Source organism: Callithrix jacchus, chromosome 6 (genome assembly GCF_049354715.1).
Source record: "Callithrix jacchus isolate 240 chromosome 6, calJac240_pri, whole genome shotgun sequence".
NCBI lineage: Eukaryota > Metazoa > Chordata > Mammalia > Primates > Cebidae > Callithrix > Callithrix jacchus.
In genome coordinates, this window is record NC_133507.1 from 11,444,851 (window position 1) to 11,456,958 (window position 12,108).

The 12,108-nt window shown below is 44.5% G+C and overlaps 1 long non-coding RNA gene across 9 annotated transcripts in view; it reads left to right on the top strand.

The window, feature by feature from the left end:
• The window catches only part of LOC118154464 (uncharacterized), a 924,399-nt gene that overhangs the window by 238,553 nt on the left and 673,738 nt on the right, over positions 1-12,108 (top strand). For 6 of the 9 annotated variants that reach the window (XR_013536617.1, XR_013536614.1, XR_013536622.1 and 3 more), the window contains one exon: positions 372-518. This is a non-coding gene — a long non-coding RNA (uncharacterized LOC118154464). Of the gene's footprint in view, positions 1-371; positions 9,023-12,108 lie in introns of all 9 variants that reach the window. The other 3 variants (XR_013536616.1, XR_013536615.1, XR_013536618.1) reach the window with 1 other exon arrangement.

A 12,108-nucleotide genomic window follows, 5' to 3' on the forward strand; every position in this document is an offset into this window, starting at 1 on the left:
GGTTACTTGAATTCACTGTGACACCATAACAGTGAATCTGATCCACTCTGCAGATGGCTCCTAAGTGGCTAACGGGCCAGGGAGCATCTATAGTGTGGAGTCACTGGATCAAGGGAGGGTTCGGGTTCTAGGCAAGGACAGCAAGAGATTCCATCATGGTACTCTGAACAGCAAGCAGTTTAAAACTTATGAATTGTCTATTTCTGAAATTTTTCATTTTTTTTGGAACACTGTTGACCATGGATAACTGAAATCATGGAAATTGAAACCATAGGCAAAGGGGGATTTTTCCCTTTTGGTGATCGTGTATATATAACACATTTAAACTATTCATTTTCCTATTTTTCCTGTTTCTTCCACCCTGTTAACAGGGCATGTCACTGGTGGTATACTTCACAGTTATCAAATACTGAGACTAGATCATGAAGGAACTAGAGGATGAATGGACATTACCCCCGGTTGCTGGTCTTGGATATAGATGCTGTAACCGTCATCCTTCAGGTTGTCCAACTTTTGGAGTGAGTATGATTTTTATTTTATGTTGAAGAATTGCACTGTGTTAAGTAGGAAGTGGTTTTGATCCTTCAAAATTAAATTTTGCTAGGAAGAGCAAAATTGATGTAAGAAAGCCAGAGAACTGGACTCTAAGAGACAGTATTTTTATCCACTCAATGTCTGCAAGCCCTTTCTACCTTTGGGAGATTCTCTGCTATATCAGTCAAGGTGGGAGGCAGCAATCCCCTCCAGCTATATAAATGGAAGTGACAGAGTTTGTTTTCCCAGCCTCTCTTTCATGGAGGGTGGTGTGCTGTCATATGACTTTGGCTCTGCCAGTCAGACACGTCCATGTCATGCATTGATTCAGGAATGAGTGATGCAAGGAAGGAGAGGCTTTCTTGGGATTTATTTTGGTAAGAATGTCAACTGCTGCAGTAGTTAAATCATTTCCAGAAGCAGCATCTGTAGCTTTTACATCAGTGCAGGTGGTGTGGTCCTATACTGAATGAGATGTTCTGTGGTTTGAATATCTATTTACCTTGTAGCCTCTTATTATTGCTCCTCAGACCATGAAAACCTTTTGATAGCTTTGTTCATTTATTTGCTTAAATTAGAGGAAATTGGTTTGTTTTGCTTGCAACTAAGAACCTGTTTCATAGATACCAACAGGCAGCTCTTGATAGTCCTCTGCTATATTATAGTAGGAAACTAGCGTTACTGCTACAGAGAATTCATTTCTGTGTTGATTAATTGTCATGTGTGTGTGTGTGTGTTTTTTTTTTTACCAAGTAAGTTAGCAAACAATTCTCAAGAAAAAGCACAGAACTTTCTTGTTACGTTGGAAGTTAAAAATCCAGGTCCCTAGCGTCCATCTCACATTTGGCTATTGGCTTTATTTTTAATGCCAGTGTTTTCAAAGTAGGAGAGTATTTGCACCTGGAAAACCATGAGTGTGGCACATAATGGTTGTGCTGGAAGCAGCATCTTTGTGGTCTCAGGGGTCAGTGCTTGTATCACCAGATTGCAGATGTCTCTTTGGGCCAGGTCTTGGCTGAGGTTTCCAGGAGGGCCATGGCAGAGGTACATGAGCTGCCATTGCATGCGATTTCACGTGTTCGTATGTTGGGGAAAGAGAAAAGAGCAGGCAACTTTGTCTGAATATATTTGTGATATCAAATGGAAGGCCAATTGGGATTTTAAAATAAACTGGGATATTTCAATCTTGTTTCCACAACTATTTGAGGTTCTGAGATGGGGTGTGAACATACTTATCTATGGGTAACCAGACCGGTAGAGAGCTTCATGCTGGGGATACAGTATTTTGTTCTACTCTCATCCTTTACTTAATTTTAACTGATTTGAGTCTCATCATTAGGGACTTTCTCTTAGCCCTATGCACATTTGTCACTGATGTTTCCACAATCCTACTTCAAGAGAATACATTTCATCCTCAAGTTATTTTGTTTCTAAATTATACTTATTTTAATTAAAAAAATGCTGGGCTGGCCAGGCATGGTGGCTCACACCTGTAATCCCAGCACTTTGGGAGGCCAAGGCGGGTGGATCACAAAGTCAATAGATCGAGACCATCCTGGTCAACGTGGTGAAACCCTGTCTCTACTAAAAATACAAAAAATTAGCTGGGCAGGGTGGCGCATGCCTGTAATCCCAGCTACTCAGGAGGCTGAGGCAGGAGAATTGCCTGAACTCAGGAGGCAGAGGTTGCGGTGAGCCGAGATCACGCCATTGCACTCCAGCCTGGGAAACAAGAGCAAAACTCCATCTCAAAAAAAAAAAAAAAAAAAAAAAAAAAGTGCTGGGCTAATCACTTATAAGGCATTTAGCTTTCTTGAGTTGAAGAGAAATTAAAAAGCCATCTGCGTACCTGTCATATTTTACCCAAAGACTCTTAGGTAGCAGTGAATGTCAATATGGGTATTTTTTTTCCCTCTCATGAAGGGTGTGTGATCTAATGACTCACACAGATGATCAGGTTTGCCTCCTAGCTCTCGGTAACTGTGTTTAGTTTTCTTACTAAATCTATGCTTATTTAAAAACTGCTGCTTTATGTCTCAGTCCTGCTGAATTAGCTCTTCTGATAAAGCAACCAACCAAGCAGGTCCTCTGAACTCTGGCACCAACTTGCCTCTTGAGCATTCATTCCCATTGCTGCCCAAATGCCACTCAAGGCATTTCTGAAGAATTCTATACCTTTTCTTGGCCTTGAACAAAACCCATGTTTTCTTCTGTGTCTGCTTGAGTTTTCACGTACACCACCATATAGGAACCACTGCCAGAAACCCGACTCCAATGAACTGGGTAGTTGTCACTCCTGCTCCTGGCTCAGATGCCACTGTTGGCACTGCCTGTACATCCATACTGGAAGCACAGACACTGTTGCCTGCCGAAACTGGATGTCACTATAACCACCTCAATGGTTTTGGTTGTGCAGCCTCCCCATGCTCAGTGGCACTCCCTTCCTAGTCAAAGTCCATGGAGGCCATGTGATTGGCAGAGCCTGGGACTTGCGCCTGTACACTCATGTAAAGGAGGCTGGGGAAGTGAGTATTCATCCACTTGGGCTTCTGTGGTGGGAGTGGGCTCTGCCTGAAAAGGAAAGAGAAATACGAACACACTTCTGAACCAGAATTGTGGTCAGAGTCTAGTTAGCTAAAGAGAATGTCAAGGATAGACATGAGTACTTCAAATATCAGTGGTGGCCACTTAGAAAGAAGTGATTTGCAATGGACACCATGCTAAGCTCATGTTAGGTGGGTTCTGTCATTTACAACAGCCCTATGAGCTCAGCCTAAGTAATCTCCATGTGTGTAAAATAATGACATCATGTATAAGACATTGAGCACTTCTATTGAAAACGTGATGGTATCTTTTTCCGTGTACCCCATAACTTAAAACACTTGGTGAGTTTTAAAACCCTGTAGGATGTAGCATTATGGCATAGGCTAGAGAGTGAATATAGGGCAAAGAATTTGAGCCCTGGGATTGAGCTCTGACTCTGTTATAAAAATGGCATGATATGGAAAAGTTACTCTTCTAGTCAGTTTTCTTGCTTGTGAATTGAGCAGTAACAACTCTATGAGTAAAATGAGACAAGAAATGTAGAAAAAGTTTACAGACTGTCTAGACTTCATCCCTGATCCCCAGCTTGGCCTGTATATTTTGTCAAGCTCAAGTAGCTGTCCCTTCTCCCCTAGACTAAGTTCTTTTTTTTTGTTTGAGATGGAGTTTCGCTCTCGTTACCCAGGCTGGAGTGCAATAGCGTGATCTCGGCTCACCACAACCTCCGCCTCCTAGGTTCAGGCAATTCTCCTACCTCAACCTCCTGAGTAGCTGGGATTACAGGCATGCGCTAACATGCCCAGCTAATTTTTTGTATTTTTAGTAGAGACGGGGTTTCACCATGTTGACCAGGATGGTCTCGATCTCTTGACCTCGTGATCCACCCACCTCGGCCTCCCAAAGTGCTGGGATTACAGGCATGAGCCATCGCACCCGGCCCTAAGTTGTTCTTAACTGGGACAACAGAGGCAGATGCTAAGAGTTCCAAGAGTCCTTGGTAAGAAAGGACTATTGGTGTGTGGGATGGAGGTTAGAGAGGGGAGAGGGGACAAGAGCCAGAGAAGACTTCCCTGAGGGCCCACACTTGACCTCTGTCTTCTCTACAACTCCTCATTCTTGAGCCCATTAGATGAGGGCAGGAAGGAATTGAAGTACCCTCCTGCCTGATCCAGGGATCATAGCCCTAGCCAGAAAAGAGCCAGATAAGGAAACTTGCCCTTTGGAGGAGACCCCCTATGCATGCTGTGACCTCACAGGATCTTCCTGCAGAAGATGTTACCTTATCCTCCAGCGCTCAACTCAGGGTCTCTTCTCCAGGAAGCCTTCACTAATGGATACTCCACGACTCAGCCCCTTGGTTGAATTTGGTGCCCATATCAGCCAGGATAGGCTAAGTTATGTGGCAATAACAAACATTCCCAATATTTCAGTGGTTTGAAGCAACTGAGACTTATATTTTTCTCAAGCTATAGTACAAGTCTGTTGTTGGGGCTGGAGATTTTTCTCTAAGATGCCTTTGCTGTGCCCAGCTGGCAAGGGCTCCAACTCTGTGCCTTCCGGGTTACTGAGGCAGCCACTGCTCCTATGGCTTCTGCTCTGGTGTGACACTTGGCATTGCTGCTCACTTTTCATTGCAACGCAAATCACAAGGCTGCTGCATCCTCAAGACAGGGAAGAAGGACCTTGCCATGTACCTTGACCCTTGAAAATGGAAATTATGGGTGAGCTGCCTGGATGACCCAAGGTGGCACTTTCCCACGTTTGAAAATCCTATGCATATAGCTATCCTAGGCCTTTGCATAGTCTTTCCTCCTCTTTCTGTATATCTGTCCCCTCCATTAGTCCAGTAATCCACTGAGGGCAGGCGTTGTGTTGTTCTAACCTCTGTTTTCCTAGTCTGTGGAGTGGAGAAAATTTGCCCAAGCCTGGTGATCATTTTTAGCCATTAATGGGTATATTTGAGATCTATTTTCCCCAGGGACATCTCCAAATTTTTCCAGGGGCTTCCCTGTCTCTTGGCTTCATGCTCCCCAGGCCACCCTGGGTGAGAACAGTTGAGTAATCTGAACTCTGCCAGTCAAGGGCATCTCATCTTCCCTATTCCAAGTGAAGCTGTTTTCATCTGGACCCCAGGAACTTGCCCTCATTTTCTGAGAGGACGGAAGAGGAACTGACAACTCAAATCCTTTGTTCAATGCTGGCTCTCCGGGTGTCAAATACCCATAAACCCACTGCATCCCAGCCTCACGGTGGTGGTGCCTGCCTCCTACACTCAAAGTAGGTCCTGTGCCCCAAAGCTCCCTTGCTGCCTGACTGCAAACAAAACTTGACCCTTCTGGGGTCCTGAACTTGGTTTCATTGAGGCCCTCCCCCTTTTGCACAGGGAACATCTGGAAGTCTGTATGGAGAAGGAGGGCTGGTCAGCCTTCAGCTCAGCTGGGGCAGTGTCCCCTGACCTGTCGACTCTTCCTCTTCAGACCCTGAGGATAGAGAGGGCCAGCTGGCAACCTCCGCTAAGCCTGGGAACTAGTCCCAGGAGCTTCTCCAGCAGGTGGTGTCCTTTGGCAGAGATGTTTCCTGGATGTCTCACTCCTTCACCTCTTAAGGGTAAATGCCAGGATGACAGGGAGCCCCCAGCCCCTGCCCAGTGCTGGGAAGTGCTGACTTCAACACTGGGTCCTGCCTGTTAACCAGAAAGCCCTCGGAAAAAAAAAAAAAAAAAAAAAAAACAAGAGGAGAAAGGCCCAAAAGAAAGAAAATGCAATGGGCCAGAGAAATTTCATCAGGCAAATTGCTTCAAGATGAACAACAACCAGAGAAAATATTCCCAGGAGTTAAAATACGCAGCACAATGTTTTAGATACCAGTGATGGCTATTTGATTTCTCTTCATTTCTGTCTTCATATTGCTGACAGCTCCCCTCATTGTCTTAAATATGGATTGCCAAAGTCAATTAAATGTGCAAGAGGAACAGTATACATTTTGGAGGAAAGTAATTATTGTTACACCTTAGAGCAGCTTAATGAATACATTAATAAACGATCCTTCGTCATGTTTTTCTTTTCATAGCCATCAAAATCTTTATAAAACCTACAGCACAATACATAACATCTTGTTACAAGATTTGCTTTAAAAAAAATCAATGCATACCTAAGTTATTTGTGTCAAAACTCATTTATTTTCACAATAACACAGACTGTCAAACCTGACATCCTGCTAATAACATCCAGTGCATTTGCATATTATTCAAATATTTCCTTTTATGAAATGGGGACTTTTACTCACACTGCTCTGCTCGCCCGTGCAGCAGGCATTTGCACATTAACTCAGTTCACACAGCCAGAGAAGGGTTACCTGTGGCAACTAATTACGCCACCCTTTATGCATATTAATGAGTCTTGTGGGCAGCCATCCTCTCTTCTGCAGAGAGGAAAAACAATTCCAACCTAAATGAGAAACCGATTACAGGCAGAATACCAGAGAGTCAGAGTGCGATATTTGATAATTTCCCATTTTTGATGTCCCTAGGTGTATTTGTTTTTCTTCTGCTGCTGTAAAAAATTACCAAAAACTTGGTGGCTTACAAGAACACAAATGTATAATCTTACAGTTATGGAGGTCAGAAGTCCCACCCAGGTCTCTCAGAACTGAAATTAAGGTGTGGGCGGAGGTGCCTTCCTTCTTGGAGGCTCAAGGGGATGGTGCGTTTCCCTGCCTTTTCCATCCTCCAGAAGCCTCTCTCCAGTACTTGGCACTGAGCCTCACATTTCATAACCAGCAAGGGGATGTGGAGGTCTTTTCAGACTACCCTTCTTTCTCACCACAGCCAGAAAGTGTTGCCCATTTTTATTATCATGTGATTAGATTGGGCCCACCTGGATTGTTCCGGATACTCTCCCCATCTCAAGGTTCTTAATCTTAATACCATCTGCAAAGTCCCTTTTGCCATGTAAGGTAACTCATAGACAAGTTCCTGGCTCAGGAAATCGACACCTTTTGTAGGGAGGCGTTATTCTGCCTGTCACCCTAGATCTTTTACATCCAAGTCTGGTTGAAGAGGCCAATGGAAATGCTGAGTGGGGTCTCAAATCTCCTTGTGGGTTAACTGCTCATTTTCCTTTTTGATTCATCTCCCTCCTTGATCTTTCAGCCACTTTCTTCTCCTTCACCTGCAGATCCTCTCCATTCTTTTCTCTGCTCCCCACCCACTTTCTTTATTACTTTCTGTTTCTTCTTTCTAGTTTTCCAAAGGAACCCTTTTTTGAGGCGACAGCCCTTGCTGTGCATCCACTCTGTCCCTGCCTGTGTGCTTCATGTTTGCTGTATCTCCTTTAAGTTTTGTGTGGTAACATTAGTGACCCGGCTTCATTTCTTTCTTTCTCTTTACAACTTTCCTTAGAGTTTATATTTAAATATTTGAAAGACTTCAAAACTCACACTTGTTTAGTAATAGCATCTCTTCATGTAATCTACAAAATATATCCAAAAATATAAACTTTTCCCAAAAAGTGAATGAATGCCAAATTTACAGATTCATTCATTTTTCTTCCTGTAGCACAGGGGACTTCTCTGTCTTCATTCTCAGACTCCAACTATAAAAATACTCTGGGATGAAATGAAATGTGACTTCCTGGAGACTGTCTAGCCTGAGGAGATGCCAGAGGATCTGGCTGGAGAGAGGCATCACTACCAGGAATGGGTGTATGAGCAGCTATTTTTTCAGGAAACCAGGAATTGTAAAATGCATCCAGCACAACTGACCACAGGTGATCAGGAGTATGAGCTGGTTCTCCGGGCCCCCATGGTGAAGAGTCCCCATGTGGAGAACAAGTGCCCCCAGATGGCATGACAATGTAGTTTTTTTGCTCACCCTGTGAAGGGACAGAAGCCTGCTGTGCAGGCATGGCCAGGCCATCCAGGTACACAGAGACTCCTCATTACCTGTGCTTTGAATGCACTGGGAACATTTGAAGTGAGAGGCGTAAGCCCAGCTTTAAGGGTGCAAGAAGGAAGGACTTTATCCACTTCTTTTTCCACCTCGTTCTATTCTTCCATTTTCCAGCCTAAACATATTGATCCATTGCGTGCTAGACCCCTACCTCCAGACCCACCAAGATAGAGTTGCAGGATTACAAAGACAAAGGAAGTGGAATAGACTCCTTGGGGTCTTGCTTGTCTGCCCTGGAAGCACTCAGGACACCTGCAGACATGTGTCTTACAGGCCACCATGGCTTTCTGCATCTATTAGCCTGGGTATTGCCTCTGGACTTGATGGAGGGGAGGGGCCAGTGCCAGTGCCAAGAAATCAGCAACCCCCACCAGTGAGGGATAAAATCTGGTGAATAAACACCTTCATTTTCTCAGCTCTCAATGAGTCAGTTCAGGGCCCTGCCTACACTGGCTCCTAGAGGTCAATGGGTTAAGCCCTAGTTGTCCACAGTGACAATTTGCTCTGCTCCCTCCCTTGTCTCACTCCCTTGCTCCCTCACAGTGCTTCCTAAGGTGACCTTCCAAAGAAAACACCTGCATCTATGTTCTTGTCTTGGGGTCCATGTGATGGTTAATTTTATGTGTCAACTTGCCTGGACTAAGGGCTGCCCAGGTGGGTGGCAAAACATTATTTCTGGGTGCATCTGTGAGGGCATTTCTGGAGAAGATGAGCATTTGAATCAGTGTACTAAGTAAAGAAGATCTGCCCTCATCAATGTGGGTGGGCTTCATCCAATTTGCTGAGGGCTGGAATGGAACAAGAAGGTAGAGGAAGGGTAAATTCCACCTCTCTTCTGGAACTGTGACATCATCTGCTCCTGCCCTCAGACATTCAGTCTTCTGGTTCTTGGACTGGTGGCCCTCCTGGTTCTCAGCCCTTTGGTCTTGGACTAGCTTCTCTGAGTCTCCACCTTGCCGATGGCAGATCGTAGGACTTCTCAGCATCAGTAATCATGTGAGCCAGCTCCCACAATAAGTCTCCTTTGCCATACCTCTTTAAATCTTTATGGTTCTGCTTCTCTGGAGAACCCTGACTAATACAATCTGCTCTGGGGAGAACAGATTGAGGATCCAAGAGGAGAACTGAATTCTGTGCTGAAGAAGTTGAGGGAGAGAGGAGCATTAGCAAAGGGGTGGAGGGTGTTGTGAACCATGTTGTGGGACCCAGAAGAGGGAGGCTGTACACTTATGGGCTCCTCCTGAGTCCTCTGCCTCTTTCAGCAAATCTCCCTTACTATTTAAAAAGTGTCCCATTTTAGAACCGCTAGAATGAAACTAGGTCCCCCTTTTTGCAAAGGCCAGAGACCTTGCTTCTCACCTCCAGGGGACAGAAGGCAGGAGGAGCAAAAGGTGAGGAGGTCAATAGCTGGCCCCATTCTCACACTAGGGCTAAAGACTGGATGGGCAAAAGCAAAGCCAGGCCTTTTTGCAAGAAAAATGAGCAGTGACTATCCAAGGCAGAAATCCTTTCCCTTCACATGCTGACAATCTGCCCTCACTCTCCTGAGGCTGCTTCCAGTTGTCCTGCCCCAGGTGCAGATTTTAGCTGTGACATTGACTCTCTGACCTGGTGGAAGAAATTCAGACTACCTGCCATTCCCCAGGGGTGCATTCCTAAGCTCTATAAGAAGTGCCTACAGCAGGGAGCCTTTATTTTATGAAACCGCAGCTGCCTTTGAAGTAATCCTGGCCATATCAAATTGGAAAGCTAATCTGATTTCCAGAAATGTGGCCAAAGCTCTGCTTAAAATTCCACTGCTGTTGTCAGGGACTTGAATCTACAGAAATAATCTCAAACCAAAGGAGAATTTATGACCTATAAAGCCATAAATGCAGGTACACCTCACTTTACTGCATGTTCCCAGCTCTTGCAAAGATGCCTGACTTGGCCAGATCATAGATGATACCCTCTTGCTTTGGATGGGGGCATGGGTAGGGTCACTGAGAGGATCCTATGCTTTCAGGAGGAGATGTAATACCAATTCAGTTGGGGGGACCTCAAATCTTCCTGGGCCACGGCTTTCTGAATTCCCTTTCAGTCTTGGTGGGACAGGGAAAGGCCTATCCTAGGTGGTTGCTAAAAAGCCCACAAGAGGGAAGGTTAGAGCAGGGATTCCCCATGGTGGTAGCCGGGAGGGGAGAGAGGGAGCATGCTTTTTCCAGGAGGCATATGTCAGGATCATGGGTGGACGCACATGTACACTGGGAAAAGTGGGAATAATATGTTCAGGATGTGATTCACAATAGCAACGCAAATTTCTGCTTTACAACTGGTGGAATTTGAAGGTCATTTCTGAATCTTGGGGATAGGGTATTGAGTTTTTATGTTTGTAAAAGGGGCAAGGATCTAAAAAAAGGTTGAGCAGGATATTAGGAAAGGTCAACATGTTGTACAAACATTTCTGAAGTTAGGAATAAGAAGTGAGTGGAAGACACTTCCAGGATAAACAGACAGTGGAATGAGCCTGGGGTGAGACTGAAAATGAAATTCTTCAAGATTTAGGAGGGAAGAGAGTGCTACCTCACCCCACCCCCACTCATGAAGAACCAAAATGAGGAGGTCTCATGCTTAGAGTGGAGTTACAGGTAAGGTGGGGAGGCCATTTCACCTATAAATGCTCTGCTTTTGTTCATTCATTCATTCATTCATTCATCCACTCCAAAAAGATTATTGAGAACGTGCTATGTCCCAGACATTGTGCCTGGCACATGGAATATGCCAATTAGCAAGGCAGATGAGCAGTTGCACATCAAGGGAAAGATGGACCCTTGTCAACCAATACAGTGTGATGCATAATGATAGCAGAAACACAGGTGTCTGTGGAAATGAAAAGTAGGAAGACACAGATAAGCTGAGGCCTGGAGCATGGAGAGAAGTTGCCCAGGTAAAGGGGATGGAGGATGTTTCAGTTAAGGTGAAGAGCCTGTGCAAAGATCCAGACTACGGCGAACACAGAACTATGGGGAATTCAGAGAGTTCTAGTAAGTGTGGTGGTGGCTCGGACAACAAGAGGGACAGTGTCAGGGGGTGGGCTGGGCAGATAAGTGGGCCTCATAGGCCGTGCTGAGGAGTTTAGACTTGATTCTCAAGGTGGTGGAGCCCACCAGGCAGGGAAGTGATGTATTGACAGTAATTCACATTTCCTCGGTGCTCACAAACTTCCAAGCTCTTTACTAGGCACTTTTACTGTTATAATCCCATGTGGCCTCAAAACCCTACATGGTTAGAATAGTGACTCTGGTTTAGAAGATGAATAATCTGTTTCCTCTAGGTCAGAACAATGATTATTTCCATTTCCCAGATAACGAAACAAAGGCTCAGAGATGTTATATGATTTGCCCCAGTTCATATGACTACTAAATGGTAGAGACAGGATTTAGTTGCAGCTCTGTGTGCCCTGGAAGCCTCTGGCTAAATGCCTTCTCTCTGTGTCCTCCTTGGAAAGATGACTTTGCAGAGGAGCAGGGCAAAGTTCAAAATGAAGGGGCCAGTGAAGGATTTGTACAGCAATCCTGCTGAGAACTCACAATGGTGGGCCAGGTTAGTAGCAATATAGAAAAGGAGATGGATGTGTCTTTATAGTAGAATGATTTATAATCCATTGGGCATATACCTAGTAATGGGATTGCCAGGTCAAATGGTATTTCTGGTTCTATATCCTTGAGTAATCGCCATACTGTCTTCCACAATGGTTGAACTAATTCACATTCCCACTGACAGTAAAAGTGTGTCTATTTCTCCACATCCTTGCCATCTGTTGTTTCCAGACTTTTTAATGATTGCCATTCTAACTGTCATGAGATGGTATCTCATTGTGGTTTTGATTTGCATTTCTCTAATTACCAGTGACCATTTTTATCAGATGTTTGTTGGGTGCATAAATATCTTCTTTTGAGAAGTGTCTGTTCATATTCTTCACCCACTTTTTGATGGGGTTGTTTTTTTCTTGTAAATTAGTTTAAGTTCTTTGTATGTTTATTGTAGCACTATTAGCAACAGCAAAGACTTGTTACCAACCCAAATGCCCATCAATGATAGAC